We start from the raw sequence: 12,602 nt of genomic DNA, 5'->3' as shown, positions 1-12,602 counted from the left end.
CTGTTTCAGTAGTAAATCAAAAACAGGGACCATATTTTGAAAGCAGACAACAACTCCATATGATGGGGAGGTAATAAGACCCTATTCTGCAAGTGAAATGAATAAGTGCTGGCTATCTAACAAACAGCAAAGAACCCCAATATAAGAAAAGCAGGCACATAGATAATTTTGTGATAAGGAGATAAGGAGGCAAGACCAGATTAACCTCTCTACTCACCACCAAGAAGATCATATTTACATGCTGTGGGCAGCAATACTATCAGGCATAGAAAGTGGGAGTACACGTTATACTGGGCTCCTAATACTCCTTGTTAGTCTTCTCCCCCTTGGGAATCTAGATGATCCATGTCACTGATGCTACAGACCCCTGTACCATGGAAAAACTCAAGGCTCTTATTTTAGTTTTCATACCTCTCTCAGCCACCACTGTTATAATTCATCCAAAGTTTACACCTGTGTACAAAATGGCTGAAAGTGTGGTGTTACGAAAATTCTGGGATCAAACTAGGGATGACCACAAGGAGACAAATGGGTTTTTCTCCATGGGTCAGACTCAAGAATGGAAAAAGGAACAAGTTTTGATACGAGATTTGGTACAAGAACGAATAAAAGGCAGGCAAAGAAAGCAGATACAACAGTCCAACCCAGACCCAACTCCACGCAGGGATTTCTATACAAAGCTCAAACAACAAATAGAAATTGAGATAGAAATCTCAAGGTTAGGGAAGAATTTGTTTGTAGATCTGGGAGAAAGGACCAGCAAAGAACTGAATGTTACCACCTGCTGGGTATATGGGGGGGGACTTTAATGTCTGAAGAGTGGACATGGTAAGGTAGTAGCCTAGGCCTGGTTGAACTCCTTAAATGAAATAGAACCAACATGAAAGGAGAAAGGAGAAAACCGACCAGAGGGGTGGATATTAAGTTCAGAAATAATAGGAGAGGAGTGCCTCTGGCATTTGAGAAAAGAATTCTTGGATTACGTAGGACAAACTTCCTGTAAAAGATATAAAGTCTATAATGGAGCTTCCACAGGGTGGATCCCTGAAAAACCAACACAATACTGGACCCAGGAGAAGAAAAAGAACCGTAAATATGAAAAAGAGATTAAACTTTTCCTGTGTAATAACCCTGGAAGAAACCCCTATTATGGGATCCCCGAAATATCTAAATTCTGGGAAAATGTGAATAACCAAGGAAAAGAGTACTGGAGAGCACCAGATTGCTTATTCTGGATTTGTGGGAAGAGGGCTTATCCAAAACTTCCTTCCCTATGGAAAGGAAGTTGTACTCTAGGAATCATGCAACCAAGATTTTTCCTGCTGCCAAACCAAGATGGGAACAATTTGGGAATGCCAGTCTATGATGCCTTAAAAAGAGACAAAAGAGAATTAATCAGAGAAATTGGGGGATATCAAAAGTGGGGTGAGGAGGAGTGGCCTCCTGAACAAATAATACAAACATACAGTCCAGGCACCTGGGCACAGGATGGGAGTTGGGGATATCGTACTGCTATATATAAGCTAAACATACTGCTGTATATAAGCTATATAAGAGTCCAAGCAGTTGTAGAAATCATAACTAAGGAAACAGCTGGGGCCATGGAATTAATAGTCAGCCAACAAAGGCAAACCAGAGCTGCACTGTATCGAAATTGGTGAGCACTAGACTACTTATTAGCAGAAGAAGGAGGGGTTTGTGGAAAGTTTAACACCTCTGATTGTTGCCTACAAATTGGTTATAATGGGGAAGCAGTTTTGGATATAGCCAAAAACATCTGGAAAATAGCCCATGTACCAGTCCAAAAGTGGGAATCTATAATGAATAAAGGATGGTGGGAAGACTTTTTTGGACTATCCTGGTGGAAAAATGTGGGGTTTATAATGCTATATGGAATAGCAGGTTTAATTAATCACAAGTATTTTTTATATGGTACAATTTATGCTTACTTTTTAACTGCTTTTGAGTATAGTATAATCTGTTTATGTATGTACCATATAGTTTATATAATAGTAGTGCAATAAAAATACTATATTATTATAGACTTTAGAAAAATGATTAAAATAGAGACCATGTAATGTTAAAAATGCTTTTATGTAACTAACTCAGAAAATGGTGTAAAACAATTATGCTGTTTCTCACATCTGCAGACTGGCCTGTCCGAGAGATAAGAGTGAGAGAAACCAAAATCCTAGAGAGTATTTATTAACTACTTGTTATCAGGGAATGTGAAACAACAGGACAGAACTTCAGGAAGCCATAAAATATATGGACCTAACCTGCAGAATATTATGCAGATGAATCAGAGGTTGAAAACAAACAAAAGAGCTCCTGGAACATCAGAAACTCAAAGAAATGTTTGAATAATGTATAAGCTAATGAATATGCATGTAACCCCAGCAATGTAACCCTATATAGAGAACATGATTTCAAGCTACCTCCATGCTCTTTGGCCATTCACCACAAGCACCCCAGCGCTAGATTACTTATTTGTCCTTTTTTTATCCTTTATTAAACTTTTAAAAATTCTAAAGAGTGAACTCTATTTTTCACATCCCCCAAGCACAATACTCACAATCCTCCAGATCTTTCCATCTGCAGTGTTTCAGGGGGCTTTTTCCCTTCTTCCCCCTTTTCTTTTTCCTTACTTAATCATTTGTTTTTCCCAGGGTGTCGACCTCCAAATCACCTATGACGCCAAGAAAAGCTGATCAAGCCGCCGAAATTGGCGGGGCGAGCATCTCGTCTGAAATCTCCTAGGGCCACGAAGACAAGATTTTGATCCTGGGCGAGACCCCAATTGTGAGAAATGACTGCTCACTTTAAAATTATAAAGGGTTATTAAACCTTAAAAAATACAACAAAGGAATGAATAAGGAAAAAGAGCAGTGCTGGGAGCGTGGCCAACTGCCAGAGGCTCATCTACAAAGTGGTTGCTCCACCTTTTATACCCCTGGGGGTTGCATCAGCCAACCCTGGCCCCTCCTAAAGTGTGCCAGTCAACTTTTCTTTGCCGTCCATTGGTGGAGACTTTCTTGCAACTTGATTGGAAGTGAGGTGTTGTCATGCCATGCCTCCCCAGCAACAGGCTTTCCCCATTCCCAACTTCCCCATGCAAGGGGCAGATGTACATGCCCTCCTTCCACATGTCTCTGACAACCCTGACTGTTGTGGTTTGTGTTTGGTTTGTTCCGTTCTCCCCTCTCCTAGCTTGGCAAGTTGGTCTGGCTCAAACCCCCAGTTATGTCAGTCACGGTTTTCCCCTCCTTATTTTCCCTCATTATCCCTTATTTGTCCTTGTATCCCCTCCCCAGGCCTTCTGCCAGTCACCGGCACCCCACCCCAAGTTCCAGAATCTTCCAGCTAGGGTGTCGAGTGATTAGCTGGTAGGCCTGGGCTCCTCCCCTGACCTATCCCCATTGATCCACACCACCCATCAGTCTTCAATGTATCCAAATTTTCGTTCTATGATTGGTTTCTTGTGTACCCACCCCTTCCCTCTAAAACCCGGTCCCCAGAGGGGCTCGGGGCTCCTCCTCCGCTCGCCACCTTTGGGTGGCCACCCTGCACTTCCCCTACCCTGGATTAAACCAAGTTACTTCACCCAGCAGAGGAGGGCCGTCTCTTTTCTTCACTCCTGCGGCGCGGTTGCTTTAATATCGGTGACTGTTTCCTCTCGCCCCACCCACGGTCGGCACATGCCTCTGGCTTCGCGCCAGGGGAGTGCCGGTGTAACTGAAGGTGGCTGGTCTCTCTAAATCCCTTCAGCCGGGCCCCCCTTAAAAACAGCCACAGCTTCACCTGACAACCAAGGCTGTCCGGTGGCAACAATACAGAGGGGGGGAAAGGGGACTATGGGGAGAACAGAGGGTGTCCAAACAACAAACTACAACAACATAACCATATATCAACAAAACCTCTCTTAACATACCCACAATATTTATCTCTTATTTGCGAGAGCCAATCATCACATTACCCATTCATAACATGGAATCTGATCAGGAGTGTGTGTACCCCTGTCCTTTGGTGTCAGTTAACGGAGCAAGTGTGATCTCAGTAACAGCTACTGGAGCAAGTGGGGGTCTTTAACATCCACCAGGATGGGAATGGTTGTGTGTTCCAAAAAACAGCTACTAGGACATACTGATGTGAGTGAGGGGTTCAGCACTGGCAGCTGGAGCAGAAGTGTGGGTCACGGTAAATGTGCCTGGTGCCAGCTTCCAGCAGGGCATGAAAGTGTGTGTATCCTCCAGAAACCCAGGTTGTATGCATGCATGTGTGTGCATAAGTTGCTAGCAAACATCAAGCTGGACTAGCAGGTTTGTAGTGTAGGAGGCCCTGGGTATGGGCAGGATTATCATGTGGGCAGAGGGTCCATGCTGGTATCCAAGTAGACTAGTGAATGTGGAGTGCCTGTGAGAGATTGAAATGTTAATAGTTAATCACTCAAAATAATTCCCCCTTTGTGGAGGTGGCAGGGTGCTTTTCTGAGGCCAGATTTGCACTGCGCCCCACTGCCCCCAGGAGACAAGGTGAGTTTTTGGGTGTGTAATGGCCTCTAGTCTGCATAAGACGGAGGGGGTGAAAAATCACCACTCACCACCGAAAGCTACTCCCCCCTCAGCCCCACCCCCTCCAGCTTGTTCTGTCTTGTCCCCTTGGGGAAGGTCCTGAGAGTATTCATCCCTTCTGATGGGGCATAATTGGCTCAACTACACTGACATGAGAGGCAGCTGTCATGTCAGAAGGTGTCATAAGCCATCAAAGACCCTTGAATTTTCCCCAGACTGATTTCTGAGGTCTTCCAGCAGAGACCTGAAAGCTCCCCAACAGGGAAGGCACCTGGGTGTTCCCACTGAGCCAGGGGTATATTAACCCATTGGACTTAGTGTTACAAAGGCTTTTTCCTCCAAGACAGCGACCATCACTTCAATCAATGTGTTGGAAATTATACAATTATAAATTTTAAAAGTAACTGTAGTCATGGGTTGTCGCTATTGTATTGAGGATGGATGAATAAAGTGACACAAAGACTCCTAGGTCTCAGAAGGCAAAATTAAAAACACACACTTTTTATAGACAGTTACGATGCAGGGATAGTGACGGGGGGGGTGGGTGTGGAAAGCATGACACAAATTTGGCCTGTAAAGTCAGCATCAATGACTCCTGGATGCACAAAGATTCCTTGAAGGGTCGCACTAAATCTCCCCACAAGCAGTGCACTCAATCCTTGACCCCAAGGTCCAAATGCATCCAGAGGAATCTTATATACATGACAAGATTCTAAAATTACTGTTGTTGAGGTGTGTACATCCACCCCAGCTGCTCCTTGGATACTGCCCCTAAGCTGGCTGAGTAAGCCTGCGCTGGTATCATGCCCTGGGGAATCACTTGTGTCAGAGTGCAGTTCTCTTTTGCACTCTTTCTTCTGTTTCCTGAGCCTGCTAAAAGCTGACCATTGGCATGGTATTTAGAATTACATTGGTTTGCCTAATGACCTGGTTTTGCACATCTAGCACACAAGAACTGACTCGTATTTCCTTTCAGCTTCAGTGTTCCATGTTTTTTTCTTGTTTTTATTATTCACCTGTTTCTGCTGTCTACCCCTGCCAGATGCCTGGGCTGGCTGTATAGCAGCAGCCAAAACGGACATTTTGTAGTCTACACAACCCATTTTAGAGCATGCTTGGACCATATCTGGTAATGTGGGGTCACCTGGAAGAGCCTCTATGATCTTCCTACAATCTTCGTTGGCGTTATCCTTTGCTAACTGCTTACATAAAATCAGTCTCAAGTTATCATCCTCAACCTGCTTTTCTAAGGCCGCTGCAATTTCTTAACAAATGGCAGAAATGGTTTCTTTATTCCTTGGATTATTGTCCCATATCGTTGCTTGGGAGCAGCTGTTTCTACAGTTTTTAACAGTGCCGCCATTGCCTATCTTTTGACCCTGCTCAAGAATCCGAGGGTCCCAGGTAGCCTGAACATCAGGATTAGAAAATACACCCTTCCCCATAAGAGCATCTACTCCAACAGCATATCTGGGATCAGTTTGAGGCAATTACATGTTATCTGCTGCAGCCGTATCAGCTATCTGCCTCCAGTTGTCTTCAAAAACTCTGAATTGCACAGGTTGGAAAAACACTTGACCCAGATGTTTAATATCAAATGGGGCAAGCAGATCTGTGTTTAACACCCTGATAACTTGCATAACTTCTCAAGAACCAAGCCCATATTTTGCTACGTTATCTTTTAAATCTTGCATGACTTTCTATGCGACGACATCATGCCTGTCAACTTGTCCCATACTGGGAACAGCCTTAAACACAGGAAAGGCTTGGACACCCCCTTGTGGAGCTACACTGCCTCCCTGATTCACCTGCATGCTTCCTGCAGATGCTGGAACAACAGCTTGACTTTCCCCTGTGTCTCCACCCCCTGCATCTATGGTCTTGATAATGCTGCCGCCAGGCATTCCCATCTTCTCTAGCAAGTCCCAATTCCCCACTTCCAGAGCTTGCAATTTGACCAATTCCCAAAAACGCCCAGGGTGCTTTGGTCACACAGTGACCTGACAGGGTGGTAATGCCCACAGGTGGTTCTGAGGCATTCTTGCAGCGCGTCAGTGCCAGCTCTCAGCTGCCAAGCCACTCCCCCGCTGTGGGACAGGCTGTTGGCTTTCATCCGTGTCACTGTCCGTGTCCCAGGGCAGAGGCACGCGGGACAGCATGGAGGAAGCAGAGGAGGATGGGCCGGCTTGAGGCACTGAGGTGGGACCATGGCAAGCGCTGCGGGTGGTGGCGCTGATACAGCTGAAACAGAAGGCACAGTGCCTGCAGTTCCGCTCGTGGCAGGGGGAGGAGGTGATGCAGACGCCTGCGCCGACTCTGCTGATGGGAACGGGGAGGCTGAGGAGACAACGGCTCCTGCCGTGCCATCCATCTGCAGTGGAACCACCCCTGCCGCTGCTGGCAGTGGAAAGGAAGGAGGGGGAAGTGGGGGGAAGGGCGCTGGCTGCAGTGGAGGCACCCCCACTGTCGCTTGCAGTGCAGTGGAAGGAAGTGCCAGGAGGGGAAACAAAGCTATCTGCTGCAAAGGCTCCACTGCCGCTGCTTACGATGAAGAAAGAGGAGGCAGCAGGGGGAGAGAGGGGGGGCAAATGGCAGAGGACGCCCTGTAATTTCTGGCTGGGGCTTCGGTAATGAAGCCCTCGCAAGCTGCGTGACCGGTGACGGATACGTTGGCATTACGTAGTCACAGGGAAAGGGATATATCGGGGGGGATGTAATCTTGCAGTGAGGGGTAGATTTTGAAAGCTACGTCCGTGTCCCTTGGGGTCCGGGTGGAGCCGAGGGAAAGTCGCCAGCAGACCCCTCAGCCTCCTCGCCTTCCAGCACGTCAGTGTCCAGAGAGGAATCGTCCACCCCCTCTGAGTCTGCCACATTCGTTTCGCTTTCCCTGGGTGTCCCGTTCTTTAATGCTTAAAAAAAGAGTGCCCCACGTAACAGCTAAATCAAATGCGTCCTTATCTCCACTGGAGATTTCTTGCCACAACCAGTCTCCTAAGCGACTGCCAGATGTCTAAACTAAATGCAGTCCCAGTGTTCACCGAAAATCCATGTGCTTTTGCCCAGCAAAGCAGGGAGTGTATGGAGTGGTCCAATAAAGAAATTCCCATGCACAGCAATGCATCCTTCCACACAGAAAGCACAATTTGTTCCTCTGCAGAGGTTTGATTCCCCATCTGGAAGGGAATCTCTTCCCAGCAGTCTGTCTAAGCAGTGGTTTGGTCTGGAACATAAACTCTCACTTGCTGGGGACCCTTCCTAATAGTCTAAACTGTCTTCACTACCTGTGGTCAAAAAAGGACCAGCCTGCTCTTAGGAGGGCATGGGGAAAAGGCACCGTATCTCTCCTCTCAGAGGATGGGAGCAACTCTGAGTGTCCAGTCTTGACTGCAGGGAACGTCGGAGATTTCTGGACTCCTGGTCATCAGTCTCGGCTGCAGAGAACGGTGGGATCCACCGTACCCCCGGTTCTTCAGTCTTGGCTGCAAACACCTCCCGAGTCCACCAGATGTCGCTATTGTATTGAGGAGGGGTGAATAAAGCGACAAAGACTCCTAGGTCTCAGAAGGCGAAATGCAATTTTATTAAAAACCACACACTTTTTATAGACAGTTAGGATACAGGTGGACCTGACTGGTCCTCAATCAACACGCCCATCGTGGATCCTGAAGGAGGAAAAATTCCTGAGGATCTAGTTTAGCTGGTCTACAAGCATCTTCTACTAAGTTTTCTGTTGTTTTCAAAATTAACTGCTTCTCTGTCTCAGTCAAAGCATCTAACAATAATTGAATGTCAGCCCAATCTGGGTTGTGTTGTTTCATCATATATTGTAATCATTTAGCAGTGCCTATCAGATCGCTCTAATAGTTCTTGGCAATCCTTTCTCATGCCTCTAAATCAATTGTAGAAAAAGGAATTTTAACTAACATTATCTTTCCCGTGGGTCCTACTGCCTCCCGTAAAGGTGCTTGTATTATTTCTTTTGTTTGTTTCCTGGTCTGGGATGCTATGCGACCATGTATGGAGGGCTCTTCATCTTCACTATCACTATCAGGTAATGGAGGATATGACGTTAATAATGGTTTATGTGATTCAATGGTAAGTGGAGGAGCAGACAGCTCAGCTTGTTTCTTTAACACTCCCTTTGCTTGCCTCCTAGTTCGGGGTGCTATGGGACTATGTGCAGGAGAAGAAACTGGAGTTATGAGACTATGTGGGGAAGAAGGAACTGGAGTTGAAGTTGTTGATCTCTCCGAGTCCGCGTCCTCCCCTGATCTCTCTTGCCTTTGAGGGGGGTTTTAGGGGGAGGCCTGAACAGGTCAGCCAATTCCTCTTCCTGCGCCTTCTTGTGATAAACTTTGTCAGGATGGGGGGAATGCTGATTTATTGAGCAAGTACTACAGCATCGTTTGGGTTTCTCTTTATTAGCTTAATTATCCTTCTCAAGGGCCAATACCAGGGATCAGAGGGAGGTTTAATTCCACAGTCTTTCTGCTACTCAGGATGATTCTGGAGAGTAAAGAACATATCAGCATATGTTACTTCCCCCCATTTCTGTTCCCTTCTTAAAAATAACATCAGCTGCAATAAAGGCTCATAGTCCAAGGTTCCAGCTGGTGGCCATTTAACACCTCCTTCTAGTCTATAAAGTGGCCACCATTGGGTACAAAATCAAATTAAATTCCTTTTGTTGTCACCCCCCCCGTCCCCGTCCCCGTCCCATAGCCCAACAGTTCTTTCCAGTGTGCCAAAATAACACCCAAGGGACTAGCCTTAGAAATTTCTTTACTCTGGCTAGTTCCCATCTTTCTTTCCCAGCACTTCTTTACTTTATTCCAACTCTTTGCCTTAATTTGGAAGTCTTGGGGTATAAAAATAGGCTGAGCACACTCAGCTCTAATTAGTTCTGCTGGCTTTCCTAAATTACCTGAGACTCCTTTCTCCAATAATTCAAACAACCTGTAACTTCTGTGGCCCTCACGACCAGTTGCCAATAAAATCTTTATAGCCCTCTGAGTGGCCTTTGTCTCCTTAGAATAACACAAATGACAAAGTTGATTCTCTCCGCTTCCTCCACCTAAATGTCTGTCTGTACCACAGCTCTTCACACTGAATACAACAAAAACAAGCCCAGGGTTCACAAGGGCAGCCCTTTGGACAAGCAACCTCTACCACTTGGTCTCCTCTGATTTCTATTTCTATTCATAAGAGACCTCAGCTGCTTCACAAAATCTCTCAGTCCTTTCCCAGTTTTCTTCTCACACAATACAACTTTCGGGTACCAAGTGTGACTCCAGACACATCAACTTTAAAATCTCTGGTTCAAAATCAGCTTGATTAAAGCGTTGTCTCCACTGGCACAGGCTACACTCACTTTGCTGCCTTGCAGAAGAACAATAATATTGCCCTGCACGAATATTATATTGCAATAACAACCACGCGCAAAGTCAACCTCTAAACTAACCAGAAGCTGTAGAAAAACGTCTGCAGAGGCAAGCTACTCCGTGTATCCCTTAATGAAGTTCTAAACACTCTACCACAGGAAATTCCCAATCAATAGTAAATTCCCATGGATCAAGTCCAAATCACTGTGTGAGAGGGATTTCCTTAATTCGCCTAGCCACGGTTAAAGCAGGCAGTCCATGTGTATATACACTTCACTGTGCACACTCACCACACCTCCCCTTTTCCCTTCTCAGTGGGAAAATGCACCAAAAACTGCACACAAATCTCAAAACTACACCAGCGCACCAGCACTCTACACAGGCTATTCTAGCCCTAGGTCCCAATTGACCTTTTGCCCATAAATTGTCCCTGTCTGCCCCTCGGCAGAAGTAATAGCAACCTTCTACACAAATTCCACACTGTAATTTGTAGCATCCCATGAACTCTCTCAGTCAATTCCCAAGTCCTCTGCCCTGGCAACGGCAGTGTCTACCTACCATAGAGTAGTCCTCCTGGGGGAAAAGACAGACTCCCACATGGACTTCCCCTGGTTTCCCCTTTCCCTGTTCCCTCACTGGCTTGGTAACACTGGTGGCTGCCCCCCTCCACCAGAGACCAATCCTCTTTGCCCTGTCCTCAGCTCTGCCCTCACCCCTTCCCCTTCTTAAGCTGCCTGCACCATGTGGTTGTCCTCTTTCTTGACAGGTTCCTTTCAGCCACATGTGATATACTCCACTGGAATAAAACCTTGTAAAAAAGAATCTTTCTTGCCTGTCTCGCTGAGCCATCTGTGGTGAGTGTTGTGTGGGGATCTGACTGCACTGCCTGAATGTTAACTCAACCTGCTTTTATACAGGAGAGGCTTGTTGGGAACAGATAATAGGCAGCAGCACCTACTATTCAACACCCGCACTTTTAGTAATTAATCTTACACAAAATACTGCTCTCACTGCAGGCAGGAAGTCCATAAAGAATCCTGTATCAGATATCAGAACTAAACCATGAGAGTTGTTGTCCAACTCGTTTTGGACTTTTCCTAATCTTTTTCAAAAATATATAAATTCTCAGGACAACCTTTTCCACAGACCAAATTCACTATCTCACATTCAGTGTGTGCTCACTCCCAATTATAATACCGTGGGAATTCTGATTCTGGGAAACATCTGGGGCACACGGGTCTCCGCCTATAAGATATACAATACCACTTTCTATTGCACCTCTTGCAATGAAGAATAACCCAAGCCGAGTGCCACCCAGGTACCCAGTGGAAAATGATCAAATTACACAAAAAGCAAGGAATTACCCCTGGTCTTCCCCACCTCCATGGATTTCTGAGATTATCCTCAACTGCGGGTAACTCTCAATCAAAAGCTAAGTAACAGTTCGTTCGGCTTGAGTATATTCCCCCTAAAAACACCCTTTCTGTTTTTCCATCCTGCTGATTTATAACAGCTCAGTCTCCTCCTATAGCCAAGAACTCATCTGGTTTAAGCTCAAACCACCTAGGGAGTGCCTCTCTGGACAGTCGAACCCTTGCAGCTCAAGCCCAAGCCTCTCTGGCCACCTCTAACAATTCACAGAATCACAGAATGTCTAGGTTGGAAGAGACCTTCAAGATCATCGAGTCCAATCCATGTTCTAACACCTCAACTAGATCATGGCACCAAGTGCCACATCCAGTCTTTTTTTAAACACATCAAGGGATGGTGACTCCACCACCTCCCTGGGTAGATGATTCCAGTATTTGACCACTCTTTCTGTGAAAAACTTCCTCCTTAATTCTAGCCTGTATCTCCCTTGGCGCAGCTTGAGACTGTGTCCTCTTGTTCTGTCTGTTGTTGCCCAGAGAAAGAGACTGACCCCCAGCTCACCACAGTCACCCTTCAGGAAGTTGAAGAGAGTGATAAGGTCACCTCTGAGTCTCCTTTTCTCCAGGCTGAACAACCCCAGCTCCCTTAGTCGTTCTTCATATGGCTTGTGTTCCAAGCCCCTCACCAGCCTCGTTGCTCTCCTTTGGACACACTCAAGCATCTCAACGTCCCTCCTAAACTGAGGGGCCCAGAATTGGACGCAATACTCAAGGTGTGGCCTCACCAGTGCCGAGTACAGGGGAAGAATGACCTCCCTGCTCCTGCTGGCCACACTATTCTTGATACTAGCCAGGATGCCATTGGCCTTCTTGGCCACCTGGGCACACTGCTGGCTCATGCTCAACCGACTGTCAACCAGCACGCCCAGATCCCTTTCCTCCTGAGCATTGTCCAGCCACACCGTCCCCAGCCTATAATGCTGCAGGGGGTTATTGTGGCCAAAGTGCAGGACTTGGCACTTGGACTTATTGAACTTCATCCCATTAGATTCTGCCCATCCATCCAACCATTCCAAGTCCCTCTGCAAAGCCCTCCGTCCCTCTGACAGATCGACACATGCTCCCATCTTAGTGTCATCTGCAAATTTGCTAATGAAAGACTCTAAACCCTCATCCATGTCATCAATAAAAATATTAAACAGAACTGGCCCCAGCACAGATCCCTGAGGGACACCACTGGTGACTGGCCGCCAGCTGGATGTAACACCATTCACCACCAC

The sequence above is a fragment of the Molothrus aeneus genome, chromosome W, assembly GCF_037042795.1.
Source record: "Molothrus aeneus isolate 106 chromosome W, BPBGC_Maene_1.0, whole genome shotgun sequence".
NCBI lineage: Eukaryota > Metazoa > Chordata > Aves > Passeriformes > Icteridae > Molothrus > Molothrus aeneus.
Note: the sequence above shows the minus strand (reverse complement) of the source record.